Source organism: Asterias amurensis, chromosome 7 (assembly GCF_032118995.1).
Source record: "Asterias amurensis chromosome 7, ASM3211899v1".
Lineage (NCBI taxonomy): Eukaryota > Metazoa > Echinodermata > Asteroidea > Forcipulatida > Asteriidae > Asterias > Asterias amurensis.
The window spans coordinates 4,197,393-4,212,105 of record NC_092654.1 but is presented as its reverse complement, the minus strand read 5'-3'; the positions used below and the strand labels follow the sequence as shown (position 1 = coordinate 4,212,105).

Sequence of the window (14,713 nt, the reverse complement as noted above, 5' to 3'; positions counted from 1 at the left end):
CGAATATAATTTTGTGGAAGACTTCGCTAAACTTTTCAACTAAAAGATTTCGGATGATGAGACTTTGTCGGTTAAACCGTTTCTTTTCTAGCGTGCTCAAAATACTGTTGCAAGAAACTCGAACACATTACTACAGTTGCTCATCAAATAATACATTGCAACTACTCCGCAACACTCATACCGCGCCTGTCATTTGCTCGCAAATAGCAAATATTACTGTCTTCAAATATATTTCTTCGTGACGTTCCCAAAATGGAAAAGGCATAAGTCACGTAAACAGGGATGGTAAAGCTCGTTGAGCGAATGAGGTTTGCTTTGTGTTTTTGCTAAATTCGTTCCGTTAAGAGAAAAAAAAATGGAGGAAAAATACAAAGTAGGCCTATTTAAAAAAAAGAATTAAAACGGCGAAAATCGGGCCAAGAAATGTTCCAACGAAGATATTTATTTGTTCATTCACAATTTTCACCCAAACTAGTGGCAGTTCTCTTTAATTATACACATATAACTAAATGTCGATAAGCCTATAATTGAAACAGCGACCTTTAGCAAAACAAGCAATTCTTAATCAATAAATTAATATTCATTGGCACATTTTAGTTCATATGCATCAGCGAGCTGTGAACGGATCAACGCCTGGATTAGTGGTAGGCAGGAGAGGTATAGCTGTTTTGTCAGCTATTGTACACTCTAAAAACTTAAGAGTTGAATCCAACACTTGCATGAGTTCGGTGAGTGACTACACTTTGAAAGTGTTGGATCCAGCATTTTATGTTAAAGACACTGAACACTATTGGTAATTGTCAAAGACCAGTCTTCTCACTTGGTGGGTCTCAGCATAGTGTAATAAAACCTGTGAAAATTTGAGCTCAATCGGTCATCGAAGTTGCGAGATAACAATGAAAGAACAAAACACCCTTGTCACACGAAGTTGTGTGTTTTCAGATGTTTGATTTCGAGACATCAAATTCTAAAAGTGAGGTCTCGAAATCAAACTCGTGGAATATAACTTCTTTCTCTTCAGAGGGAGCTGTTTCTCATAATGTTTTATACTATCAACAGCTCCCCAGTACTCGTTATCAAGACAGGTTTTATGCTAATAATTACTTTGAGTAATTACCAATAGTTTCCACTGCCTTTAAATCCAGCTTTTTAAAATATTCGGTCACCAGTGCCAGTTTAACGTTTAAAAAGCTGATCCAACAATTCAAAGGAATTTTTTTGAGAAATGTTGAAACAACACTTAACTTGTTGAATTTACCCTTTTTGCGTTGGATCAAAAATTTTACATGCTAGATTTTAGCAAACAAAACGCTAGATCCTACTCTTTCAAAGTGTAGTCACTCACCGAACTCACGCAAGTGTTGGATTCAATCATGATTCAACTCTTTAGTTTTTAGAGTGTATAGTGTAGCAAAGATTATTGGTTGGCGTTCGGGCCACACATCAAACAGTACATCAGCGCAAACGCCATTGATCTTCAAATTAACGTTCGATGACGTCACATATTTAAAATGTGGTTTGAACATTTTTGTACCGGGAATTTTCAACTTATTTCTGAATGTTAATGATTGCAATCAAAGTGCAATTGAATGTGACCTTTTGACTGGCACAACAACAAAATTAGGAAAGAATCCAGACCCATTAATAATAATAATAATAATAATAATAATAATGAACATTTCTAGTGCACCATGTCTGTCAATGATGACACTCCTGGCGCAAAAAAACAAGAACTCTGCTAATACACAATGACACAATACAACTAAAAGTTTGGAGGCTGCAATGTTTCCGACATAGATATGTTTTGAGGTGATTTTGTAAAATAAAATTACAATTTGTAAAATAAAATTATAATTTTAACACTAGGCCTATTTTAACATTATGAGACTTGTTATTTAAAGAGTTGAAACCAACAATTCAGAAACACCCCAACTTTATTATGAGACATATGTCATTACATGGTGTTACCGCAAACCTTTCCTTACCGTGTTTCCACCATGCAACGTTTCAAATCCTACTAAATCGTAATTTGCATACCTTTCCAGGAGGACTTTGTCTAATAAGTGCATCACAAAAAACTGAATTTCACTCCTTGGCTGGGTCTCTATTACCATACAGATTGAAGAATCACAAACACCCACAATTAGAATATCAAAGGTCCCCCGAAGAGTATCCCTTTACATTTTACGTCGAAAACAGCTGTAAGTGATCTTTTGCTGTAATTCAATATTAAATCTGGTAGTAACGCTTTTTAAAGGCAGTGGACACTATTGGTAATTACTCAAAATAATTATTAGCATAAAACTTTACTTGGTAATGAGTAATAGGAAGAGATTGATGGTAACAAACATTGTGAGAAACGGCTCCCTCTGCAGTGACATAGTTTTCGAGAAAGAAGTATTTTTCCACGAATTTGATTTCGAGACCTCAAGTTTAGAATTTGAGGTCATGCAATCAACCATAAAGCACACAACTTCGTGTGACAAGGGTGTTTTTTCTTTCATTATTGTCTCGCAACTTCGAGGACCGATTGAGCTCAAATTTTCACAGGTTTGTTATTTTATGTATATGTTGAGATACACCAAGTAAGAAGACTGGTCTTTTACAATTACCAATAGTGTCTAGTGTCTTTAAGAAGGTAATGTTTGCGAAGAGAAAAAATAAAGAAATAGGAGCAAAAACAAACGGTACATCAGAATCGTTTTCACCAAAATCTTTGTTACGTTTTAGTGGTTTGACAAGACTTACTGAGGTGCGGTAGTTTTTGAGAAATGAGTAAAAGAAATTCACGAAAGTACGTTTTACATGTTCGTCTCCTGAGACGAAATTTCTTTTCGTGGCTTGTTGTACTCATTTCTCAAAAACTACAGCACCTCAGCAAGTAATATTTTAAGGATACTTTCTACCATCATTATCTTCAAACTGCATGTGTGAGTTTAATGTAAATATGTTGACATCGTGTTTTGTGTTCTACAAAAAGTACCGAAGATGGCGATAAAATTTCATATTCTTTTGAAATCTAAAAAGTGAGCTTGTTTTTTTTGTTAATGGTACAATAGACAGTAATTCCTGCTTAATTATCTTAAATTGTTTTATTTTTTTAGACAGACTTACTTATAGCTGTTAATGGGTTTTCCCAAAGGAAAATCTTGCAAAAATAACATAAAAGAAGTGGCGAATAACATTATCGAAAAATATGTCCGGGATTTGATTTGATGGTTACACTTCATTTCTGTGAAACACAAACGGTATCAAATTTGCAAATTATTTGTAATTTCGAGGTGTTATCTTTGATAAAGGCTCTAGTCTGAAATCCCACGTGCATTCAAATTACGCGGGTTTATTTAATCTCATTGCTGTACGAAACTTGATTTATTATTTCCAACTTCGTTTTGGAAATAATTCCCTAATCTGATGATTGAATTTTGAGGAACGGGAAGGACCATATTGAGCAAGAAGACAGACATAATTGTTGGTTTGAGAAACATATAAATAAATACTCAGCTTTTTAGTGATTGTTTAAGAAACCTGAAGTTGGGTAGGTTTGAGAAATATAGCCTGCTAAAGCATTTGGTTGGTTTAAGAAACATGCAAAGCGGTATGGGAATGGCTAAAGAAACATGTTATTGGGTAGGTTGAGAAACATGCTAAGCCTTTGGTTGGTTTGAGAAACATGCTAATCGGTATGGGGGTGGTTTAAGAAACATGTTATTGGGTTGGTTTGAGAAAATGCCAAGCCTTTGGTTGGTTTGAGAAAAAATGCTAATCGGAATGGGGATGGTTTAAGAAACATGTTATTGGGTGGGTTGAGAAACATGCTAAGCCTTTGGTTGGCTTAAGAAAAATACTAAGCGATATAGAGATGGTTTAAGAAACCGGGTAGGTTGAGAAACATGCTAAGCATTTGGTTTGGTTTGAGAAAACGTGCTTAGCGCCCTTATAAAGGGATGGTATAAGAAACATGTTATTGGGTAGGTTGATAAACATGCTAAGCTGTTGTTTGAGAAACATGCTAAGCGGTATAGGGATGGTTTAAGCATGTAAGTTGGGTTGGTTTGAGAACCATGCTAAAGCAGTATAGGGATGGTTTACGAAGCATGTCAGTTGGGTTGGTTTGAGAACCATGCTAAAGCATTATAGGGATGGTTTACGAAGCATGTCAGTTGGGTTGGTTTGAGAACCATGCTAAGCCTTTGGTAAGTTTGAGAAACATGCTAATCGGTATGGGGGTGGTTTAAGAAACATGTTATTGGGTAGGTTGAGAAACATGCTAAGCCTTTGATTGGTTTAAGAAACATGCTAATCGGTATGGGGATGGTTTAAGAAACATGTTATTGGGTAGGTTTGAGAAACATGCTAAGCCTTTGGTTGGTTTGAGAAACATGCTAATCGGTATGGGGATGGTTTAAGAAACATGTTATTGGGTAGGTTGAGAAACATGCTAAGCCTTCGGCTTGAAGTTGAGAAAACATAAGCAGTATAAGAATGGTTTAAGAAGCATGTCAGTTCGGTTGGTTTAAAAAACATGCAAAGCCTTTGGCTTGAGAAACATGTTTAGTGATGGTTTGGGAATTATGCTAAGCTGTTAAGGGATGGTTTGAGAAACATGCTACGCTGTTTAGAGTTGCGAGTTCCTCTTGGTCAAGATTCCTTCCCACTGAGCCGTTGCTTCATCTTCAAGTTCATATTAACAGTGGCAACAACAAAATATTGTTTATGGTTGGTTTGAGAAACATGCCAAGCTGTTTAGGGATGGTTTAATTGCGAGCTCCTCTTGGTCAAGATTCCTTCTCACTGAGTCGCTGCTTCGTCTTCAAGTTCATATGAACAGAGGCAACAACAAAGTGTTGTTCACAGCGTGGGTGATGAAATTGATCATTTCGCAGTCTGTGCAGTCAATAATATTCGCATAAACCCCACGATGAAGTACGCCAAAACGAACAGATTAATGAAATCTCAACCCCAGTCAGAATGAGGACGGCGTTTTGTTTCTCATTAGTGGTTGAGTTTCTGGAATTAAGAGTCTATCAAAACAGAGAACCAAGTTAAAATTACAGAGGGCATACAACGATTGTGATTAATCATTATCATTAATAATTCATGTGATTGCATTTTATGTTCGCCCACTCCACTAGATAAGACTAGGACTTCAAGTCCTCAACAATCCACTCTTCCTGTTTACCTTTATCCGTGAGATTACAAACTTGAAATGTCATGGCTTAGACCTATACTTTAGCATGTCATTAATAATAATTGGTGACAATTTAAAAGTGTGTTTTGGATACAAGAAAAGAAGAGAGAAATTGTATCTTGAGATGGTCAAGAGAAAAATTTAAATTCAGTGCCCACTCTCCACCCCCGTAATGGTTGAAGTTTGAACCCAATTGCTCGAGAACATTTTTTTTAACATTTCGTAAAAATATACGAGCGCCACCCGCTTTCCGGACCTTTTCTGTGAAGCTTTAAAGATTTAATTGCGGTAGAGGGTTTATATTTCCTTTCCCCGCCAATGATGAAGTTATAGGGCCAAAATTTCTGTGATGGGAGACACACTTGGGTGGACAGACATGCCTAAAAGGTTTCTTTTTTGTGTCAAAATGTAATCTCTCTGGGATACATTTTGAGCGAAAACAGCGTAACCAGTGGTATGTTGAACACTGTTTATGGTCGCGAAGCTAACCGTCTTCGTCGCATTGTGCATTGTCGTTGAATCAGAAAAAACAGACTACTTCTCTATGAATTAAGAAAAGGTACAGTAAAAAAATATATACATGTATACTGGTTTATGTTCGTTTGAACACTGTTTATGGTGGCGAAGCTGCCAAACTTCAATGCATTGTATACTGTCTTTGAATCAATAGAAGGTACGGCTGAAAATGCTACTTCGTGGGTGTTTTATATAGCGTTTCTCTTTTAGAATAAAAAACGGTACAGACCCAAAATCCCCCCACTGGTTTATGCTCATTCGAACATAATTATGTTTGTGCTGGCGGAGCTATCCGTCTGCATTGTTTTTGTAAACTGATGTTGAATCCAATAGGTACAGCAAAGAAATACTACTTCTGAGATATATATGTTGGATTTGTTTCTTTGAATCAAGAAAAGGTACAGCAAAAATATTGTCGCAATTGGTACGTCCTTTGAACACTGTTTATACTAGTGAAACTTCCCCTTCGTCTATGGTCTGTATAATGTACTCGAATCAGTATAAGGTACAGCAAACAAATCTACTTTTGAAATATAAAAAAAAATCAAAAAAAAAATCTTTGAATCAAGAAAAGGTACAGCAAAAATACTGTCACAATTGGTATGTTCCTTCGAACACTGTTTATATACGAGTGAAACCTCCCCTTCATTGGACTGTATTATTGTATTCGAATCAGTATAAGATACAGCAAACAAATCTACTTTGAGCAATTGCAGTTATACCGCACATCAGCGTACAGAAAGGGACAATGACACGAACTAGGACGGCACAATATTGAAGTTTGTCACAGTTTCACAATGTATAGTTTTTCATTCCGATTCTACATGGATGTTGATAATAAAAAATCAATAAATTCTAATGCACTAAGAGCAGGCGACAGACAATGAGTTTCAATGGTGGACTTTTCATACACGTGATGCCACGAAGGACCAGTTGGACCAATCAAATTAACACACAAGGGAAAAGTCAGTGACTTGTAGCTAACCTGCAGCTCGATGCCGATTGGGCAAAACCCAATCAGAGGTTCACACGTGGTTTACTGACATCATCAGAAGCAATTTACGTGATAAAGTGACATCACATCACGCAGTTTATGAGTGACGTCACATCAGTGAAGCCTCAAACTCAAAACAAGTGCTAATGGTAGAACTTCAATGGGATTTCTTTGGGATCAGGCCATATCCGGTTTGAATAAAATATAATTTTACTCCTCAGGGAGATTTAGCTCTAAAGCGGGGGAAAAATACATTAAAACTTCGTTGATTCCACCGCTTTGGCACTTCCTGTTCCCATATCCCCTGGGGTAAAACAACCTACTCACTGCTCATGTTTTTAGGATTAAAACCCCAACATCAATTCAACTTCTATTTTTGAATAAAAAGAAAGAAGACGAAAGGCACAATTAGTTACCACCATTTTTGATGACGTCACTGCTTAAGATAGAGCACTGTGTTTCGTGGGCTGCTGAATACAGTTTTAAGAAAGTTCCGTATGCCATTAATGACGTCATGATGTCGTTGTTTATTTTTTCAAGTGAGTACACGCTGTTTGTCTTTTTTTGGCGCGCACCTGAACGATGCATGACGTCATTTCCTCATTTGCATACTGAGGCAGGTGGTTTTATTGTTGTGTGATTGTAGGAGTCAACCGGGATACTGTAGTAACGCGACTGAAGCGGCGTCTACAAGCGCTTTTATTTTCAGATGATTTTGTTTATACACGTTTTGTACATCCGGATGAACTTCAAAATAATATTTATAACACAACGAAATGAACTTCAATAACCTTTTTAAAACAAAAATGATGTTGTTGTTTATAACTAACAAATAAAATATAATATCATAAAGTAATTTAATGGAAGAATTACATTGTTCATAAAATTATAAGATATTTGTAATCAAATCCCTAAAAAACAATATGGTAAACACGTTTGTTTTAGTATTGTCTATTCAAACTTTATTATAACCTTCAAACATAAATCTATTTTTCACCTTAGTACCAAATTATTAAACGATCCATAGTTTGCCTCTAATTTTCGGTCTTAACCGAGTGCAACTAGATTATGCTAACTTAACTGTCGAGTTTCAAACTGTTAATTTTACAAAATAATAATAATAATAACTACAACATTTATAGATCGCTAAATACGGAAGTTTCTAAGGCGCTATAACCAGATTGACAAAACAGATGGGTTTTAAGTTGAGATTTGAAAGTGTCCAATGGAGGAGCTGCTTGAATGTGGGTGGCGGGCTTGTTCCAAAATGTTGGAGCTATATGACTGAAAAGGCCCGATCGCCATAGCGTGTCATGGTGCGGGGTCCCGGGAAAGCTGGAAAGGAGCGATTGAAGAAGAGCGAAGGCGTTGGGTAGCTGATGAAAGTGAAGAAGAACGAAGGGCTAAGAGGTCTTGGAGATATACCGGAGCCAAATTATGAACAGCTTTACACAAGAAGAAGAATTTTGAAGTGGATGCGTTGGTGAATTGGAAGCCAATAACGAGAGCGAATGATGGGTGTTATGTTCTGAGGCCTACTACTTGGATATAAGTCAGCAGTTTATAATACTTAGTCGGTGTATATACAATTTTAAGTATAATATGTTCTACCAGTCAGTCATACTTGATGCAATTTCTTACTGGTGGATATACGCAAATACATTGTTTTCATAGAGCGATTAGCCGCATAAACGCGTTCAGTGTTCAGGACCTGGTAGTAGGGGCATTCATTGGCAGCAAAACGATCAGGGTTTTTTTTAGCGCTTTTGAGTTGCAAACCATTTAAAAATGAATTGGCGTCAACCTTTATTTCGAACATGGTTCCTTCGGGTCACCCCAGTCAACTTCTAAACAAATTTTCCTTAAATGATTGTTAATATTGTATAGTTACAAAGAATGTTTTAAACAAGCAGTTTGACTGTATACCTCTTGCGCGGTGGCCTTAAGGACAATGGACACTATTGGTAATTGTCAAAGACTAGTCTTCACAGTTGGTGTATCTCAACATATGCATAAAATAACAAAACTGTCAAAAAAAATTGAGCTCAATCGGTCATCGCACTGTCGAGATAATAATGAAACAAAAAATACCCTTGTCACACGAAGTTGTGTGCTTTCAGATGCTTGATTTCGAAACTTGAGGTATCGAAATCAAATTCGTGGAAAATTACTTCTTTCTCGAAAACTATGGCACTTCAGAGGGAGCCATTTCTCACAATGTTTTATACCATCAACCTCTCCCCATTACTCGTAGAAAGGTTTTACGCTAATAATTATTTTGAGTAATTACCAATAGTGTCCACTGCCTATAAAGGCAACCACTGAACGATATATGAAAACGTACGATCACAAATTAAAGCCCGATTTATATAGCAGGTTTGCTTATAGTTCAAACAGTTGCAAAGAACATTGTTAATGTTTTAAGATTTATACCGGGTATAAACTGATCTTAGTCGATACTGATTAAAAGATTGAGACTTGAAATATTGAGTTTTACCCACTACAAAGTTTGCTTACAGTTAACAGTTGATGATAGACCGATTTAAAGAGGGGAAAAAATCGACATCATTACGTCCGAGTGTTCTTCTCACGTCACGATACATCATTTTGACTTTGGTAACAAAGATATTGTTTTAGACATCTTTCCACTTCGTATATTAACTGCAATAATGACAAAAATTACCTTTATTGCATAAACTAAATTATTCTATTTATAGGTTGGGTTTTATTGGTGTAAATGATATAAGTCAATATGCGTGCATGATTAATTGTTAATTTAGTTTTGGGGTGAACAAAGACAAATTAACGAAATTTGAACCTGCAACCTCCGAATCAACGTAGCCAGCACCTGTGTTGGCAGTCTCTCTCACTTTGTCAATTTTCGGGGTGCCGGTCAAAAGCCATTTGGTGTCCCACCCAAGTTTACGATACAACCTTGGAAGCGGGGGATATAGGGAACCTCTAAAGCACATTATGTATAACATTGGTAACTATCAAGGCCGCAGTATTCACACTATGTGACCCAAACAACAAACCTGTAGAAGTTTCAGCACAATCAGTCGTTGGAGTGACGAGAAAAAGGAGAGGGGAAAAACTTAAATTTCGCTGTTTTTAAAGGCAGTGGACACTATTGGTAATATTGTCAAAGACTAGCCTTCACAGTTGGTGTATCTCAACATATGATTAAAATAACTAACCTGTGAAAATTTGCGAGATAATAATAAAAGAAGAAAACACCCTTGCCACACGAAGTTGTGTGCGTTTAGGTGGTTGATTTCGAGACCTCAAGTTCTAAATCTGAGGTCTCAAAATCAAATTCGTGGAAAATTACTTCTTTCTCGAAAACTATGGCACTTCACAGGAAGCCGTTTCTCACAATGTTTTATACCATCAACCTCTCCCATTACTCGTTACCAAGAAAGGTATTTTATGCTAATAATTATTTTGAGTAATTACCAATAGTTTCCACTACCTTTAAACGTTGAGTTTCCCTTGTGATATCAAAAAATAATTGCTTTACTTATTTGCTTAAAAAGAATTAACCACTTAATAAAATCTTAATGACTATCAGTACAAAAAGTCCTAAAATATCCAACATTTCTAGCCACCGGTAAATATGGATTATTATGACTGGCACCCGAGCAAAGATATTGACTTATAGTGAGACCACCACCATCGGGCTTGATAGTTCAATATACAACCCCGGTATGTTAGTCTGGAGGTCGATGGTTCAAGTCCAGCCCTAGTCAATTTTTCTTTGTTCAAACATAAGTTATAAAACTTTGAAAGAGTGAATATGCTTACTGCAACTTCGCGGTGCGGGCGTCCTTCATCGGTTAATGTGTACGCTGAATTTGTGCCGGTATAACTTGTGTGCAGGGTCACCCCGACGGCCGCAAGGCTGTGCATGACGAAGATGATGATAACTCTAACTGGAGAGGGCATTAATTTCTAGTTTCATCGTCAACCTCAAAAACGTCCGCTGCTGCCCCTTCCCGAGCACCGTAGCAAATGAAGATATCTCTAGTTTAAGATTGCAACGAGAAATTTCAAGACAGTAAATTAAGTCAGTTTAATTCCACATTGGTCCTCAGTCCACACCGAAATAGCTGGCCTAAAATTCAAATCAAACCCCCTGTGAGAGAATGCCAGTTTCGCGTAAATAATTCCAGGCACGGGGCTAAACCATGTGACATTCAGCATAGAGCACCACTTTAACAACAACAAGAATCAGTTCCGCAAGAAATATTATTTAGGCCTACAGGAAATCGTGTGATTAGCAAGGTTTTCCTAGAATACGAAAAGCAGTAAAGCCAACAAATACCACGTGCACATTCGAACCGCACAGGTAAATTCCGAGTGCTTCGTTACGGCCGCGCTACACTGTTTATCCACACTCCATTGGATAGTAGGTGATGACGTAGTGATACGTCATGCCTTGTGTTTATTTTTCTCTGAGCGGAGTCCCCTTATAAACCAATTGCGTTTTGCAACGTCTTAATTTGGGTCTCGACATCAAAGAAGCTGGATGTTCAGTTAAGGGTAAGTTTAGAGTTTGTTTACTTTGGAGTTGCGATCTTGTGGTTTTGAGTGAAGTGATGTACAACTATCATAGGGTGTACATCAATCACAGATATGCACCGTTCATCCTATCATTTACAAAATATTACTTTCTTCCGTCAGCCTCAAAACACAAACTTTCTTAAATAATATTAACTACTACCTAATATTGACATATGAGCTTTAAAGCCTTTGTCTCTATAGTTTGACCAAATACAGCGAATTTCTTCATTGCAGCGGACTTTTCTATCTGTTATGCCCCACTTGGGCTGATTTTTAACATCTTGGAAATAGTTATTCATCCAAAATTCGTATGATTTCTTTGGCACTATTTGTTGGGTTGTTGTTCTAATTTGTTCTTGTCTTCTTTGTCTTTAGTATTCTTGTTCTTCTACCTTGGTTGTTGTTGGTGTTGTTGTTATTTTGTTTTTGCTTTTTTGTAATATTTATTAATTTTCGTTTATTCTTCTTCTTGATGTTTTTGCTGTTTGTCTTTTTGTTTTTGTTCTGGGGGTTTTTATTGGCCAGTGAGCAGCCCGTCAGTCATCGTCGAGGCATGGCTTCCTCACCTCAATATGAACCCTTGGGATGTTCAACCCAAACCCATTGAGGAGTTTGTGGTGAAACGAACGACGACGAACAAACTGACAATAATAGAAGGTTCCGAGGCATCCGAATCGAACCCCGTTCGATTGGAATAAACTCTCGTCCGTGTTTCTTGACCCTGGCTAAGTGTCATTTTGTCTGAGAGATCAAAATCAGAACGCAACCATTCAAGCTTTGAATCTACATATTATTTTCACATGTTTTCTCTTTTTTTTTTTCTTTTCAATTTATTCTAGGTATAATGTTCAGATTTACAACACACTGCGGTCGCACTGCATCACTCCCTGTTCCCATGTCCGGGCTGGTTCGTCTCTGTAAGTATTTAAAGCTTTCTAATACCCCCCCCCCCCCTTCGTTTTGAAACAGCACCATCTGTCAACATTCGCTGTTACGAGAATTTGGTAAACAACTTTCTTTTGGCGAAACTCTTGCCACTAAACTTGGAAGCGTTTGGTTCATCCTGCGGTCGTTGATATAAACCAACGGCTCTTAGATCAACCGCAACCACAGTGATTTAAATATACCTTTATTACGGTGCGGCCGTCTTGAATTTCTCCCATTGATTTCAATGTTACCAATCTGAGGCTGGAAGAACAGAATAGTCTGGTTCCTAATTGCAAAATTGTTATAAGCATTCATTGTTGTTCTTCGATACAAGGAACATGACCAATATGGAGGCAACAGGATTAAGGTATAATAGTGCTACCGCAAAGCTCCACACGTAATTAAAACTACCACTATTAGCCTTGCTTGTTTTGACATACACATCTTTCAAGGAGTTTTGTTGTTCTTGTTTATATTTTAGTCCTTGTTATCATTTTTTTTTATACAGATTTTCAGTGAACACTCGCACTGCAGCACTCTCTGATCCTAGGTGCTAGGTTCGTTTCTCTGTAAGTATTTCAAGCTTTCTGATACCACCCCCCCCCCCCCAACCCGGCTTTCGTGTTGAAACAGTGCAACCTGTCAAAATTTGTTCATAAAAATACAATGTTTAACACATTTCATGCATTTGGCGAAAATCTAGCTACGCAACTTTATAGAGCTGGGTCCACCCTGCGACCGATGATATAAACCGACGGCTCCTTTTTTTCGGAGCGACCGCAACCACTGTGGTTGCAATACAGCGCTACCGCAAAGCTCCCCCAACGTAATCGAGTCAACCACTAGCCTTGCTTATTTTTTTATACAAGTCTTTCAACTAGCTTACGGTTACAAGATAAATGGTAACTTCTTTTTCTCACAATTAAAGCCCTGTTCACACTGAAGAGCCAATTTGAAGGAAATAAAATCCCAGGAAATTCCCGGGGAGTTTTAACCCCACCGCTGCCACCTTATGTGGCTTCACATACAAAGCAATTTTCATTGGAAGAATGTATGCTCAACCCGGGTTCTCGCTTAAACCTGCTCCCAAATTTCCCAAGCAGGGTAACTCCCGGGAAATGGTTAATCCCGGGGAATTTGCAGGGTGAGCCGTCCAGAGTGTGAAATGGTCAACCAAATTCACCAGGAAAATTTAATCTATTGGATGGCGAGTTGAATGATACAGAAAGACAACAAATACTTTCGTCACAAAATGCTGTCTTTTTGAGGAAAACAAAAATCTTTTTCACCTTGTAATGTTTCAAAATTTCTTTTCATTTCCTTCAAATAAGTATCAGAAAAAAACGTAAAGTGGTTAACCATTCGATGTCAATAAAAGTTTCCACTAAAATCAGGCTTCTTTATGTATATCGTGATCGGATGACTCAGCACGTGATGTGACTGGAACTATTTACGTCACTTCTAGTGACGTTTTTATGCTAATTTTACACATTAATAAAAGAAAATGTTTTTATGAATACTGCCGAGATGCCAAGCTGACAGATACAACGATCTCATTCATGGAAATTGCGGTTCAGTAGACGACGTGCCTGGAATAAATCATTCTTTATATCCAACCAACAAGCTATACGTTTTGTATAATGAGATTGTTTTTTTTAGGGGCGAGTAATTTATGTTCACGTCATCGTCCCGCAGTTCCTGGTAAAAACATGGAAGACGAAACTGCCTCTCTCGCTTCGGTAATGACGTCACGCTGACGTCAACTTGGCCCGAGATACCTCGAAATACTGACGGCTTGTACGTCCTAGTCGGTGTCAACAGGTTTGTGAATCCAAATATTTGTCTGTAAATGGAACTCTAGGTTGACATTTTAAATAATACAATCATACAGATTGCTTCTCTTAGCAAAACAACATTGCACAATTGTTGCTTATGGAGCATGCAGGCAGCCGCGTTTTAGTGTAGAAGTCATCACGCGTACATAAAGCAAAGGATGATATGTCTTTACAAACTGCTCATGTTATTTGCGGACAACTTGTTTAGATTCTGTTGGAATTGTTCTTTTCCAGATGGAATCGCTTCTCAGTGTGAGGAATGCAAACATGTAATTGAATAAGTCAATCATTTTTGTTTTCATTATACCGAAAGAAATTGGTTAGATGTGACGGTATCAATTTGTTGTTGTTGCTGCTGTTGTTATTGGGTGTTGTTTTGGCGGGTTATTTGTCAAACTGGCGTCTGCGGTTCACAACCAAAGTTTTTGTTACGTCCAGCTCAAAAAAGACAAGCCCGGGACAATGTTTAACTTTGTTTTGCATAAATCGGGAAACTAGCTCAATGCATCAACTCCTCTGACTGGGGCCAGATTATGCAAAGTGGGCGGGCTCATTTTGGAACTACGTCACACTAACGGTCAGCGAGAGAGAGGCGTATAGACCCTTTTCGAATCCAAGGCTTCGACTTTGGGTTCGTTTTCAGGCTCCGTTCTCTCGTCTGAAGCCCTGACCACGTTATACGCAAAG

At 37.7% G+C, this 14,713-nt stretch overlaps 1 protein-coding gene across 1 annotated transcript in view; it reads right to left on the bottom strand.

Annotated features, from left to right (window-relative positions):
* Window positions 1–10,647: 10,647 nt before the first annotated feature.
* LOC139939410 (uncharacterized) overlaps window positions 10,648–14,713 on the bottom strand; it is a 92,038-nt gene continuing 87,972 nt past the window's right edge. The window contains exon 12 of the mRNA XM_071935261.1: window positions 10,648–10,724. The gene's annotated coding sequence lies outside the window, so the exon portion shown is untranslated. The remainder of the gene's footprint in view (window positions 10,725–14,713) is intronic.